This window comes from Triticum aestivum, chromosome 7A (genome assembly GCF_018294505.1).
Source record: "Triticum aestivum cultivar Chinese Spring chromosome 7A, IWGSC CS RefSeq v2.1, whole genome shotgun sequence".
In the NCBI taxonomy this organism is placed as follows: Eukaryota; Viridiplantae; Streptophyta; class Magnoliopsida; order Poales; family Poaceae; genus Triticum; species Triticum aestivum.
Window position 1 is genome coordinate 389,005,773 of NC_057812.1, and position 1,219 is coordinate 389,006,991.

Sequence of the window (1,219 nt, forward strand, 5' to 3'; positions counted from 1 at the left end):
ACCGCGACGACGTCCGCCTCGACTCGCGTTACGCTAAGACAGGGTGGCAATGGTGTCACGTGCTCGTCTCGGCGTCCGTCGTACAAGGACATTAATGTACTTAAATCCATGCCATCTCCTTTTTGAGAACTCAGGCCATAGTAGCTCTGCAAGCTGCTCATTGCAAACTCGGCCTATTCCCTGTGTAGACTTGTCGCAATCTAGTAAATTCACAATGTCTCTGTTTTGCTGAATGTTCGGAGCCCACGCTCTGGAAAAAAGCAGAGAATAGGTTAGAACAGACTATTATATTTACATACCATGTACAGTTGTACACCAACTTAAATAGTCAAAACATGGGTGAAGCGTCGTGATGCAAAAGCAAGGAGGGAAACACTAGACCCTAAACAGCGACAATATTATGAACTGCTAAAAATGAGTTGTCTTTATCTGACAAATAGTTTGGACTTTGTAACTGACCAAAAATCAACAACAATGAAACTTATGGTCTCTGTGCTACAGCATGGAAGAGAAAAAAAAACCAAAAACACAAGGAATACAGTAACATTAGGAATTCTTCTAGCTTAATGCTCATGTATATACATATTGTGCTCTATCTCTGTTGTTTGAATAATGTTCAGAGCTCAGTTTCTTTGCACAGATGTTCAGAATTCATACAATAATTTGCTACAGAAAAACAACACGTTTTTCAGAGAATTAGCTCATTCTCTTAACAATGAAAGCTGCTGATTTCCTTGCAATGTTCAGTATTTATAGAAATAACTTGCTACAGAAAAACAAAACAATGTTCAGAGAATTAGTACATTCTTGAACAATGGCGGCTGCTGATTTCCTTGCATAGTGTTCAGTATTTATAGAATAACTTGCTAGAGAGAAACAAACAATGTTCACAGACTTAGTATATTCTTGAACAAATGCTAGCTGCTTATTTCTTTGAATAGTGTTCAGAATTTCATCCAAGAAAGATCCCCCTACAGAATAAAAATGAACTGCTAGTCTCAGTTCATTGACTGAAAAAAAATGTCATTGTTTCAGAGATGCATCTAGGGATTTCCTTTTCCAATCTCCACAGCCGGTTCGGATACTTGTAAGGATTTCCGCAGAGATGCGCCCCCAAACACTACTTCGTTGTGCTCCGGCGTCAACGAAAGACGAGACTGAGGCGGATGAGTTACGACATGAGACACAGCAATTGAATCATGCCATAGATTCGCTGAAC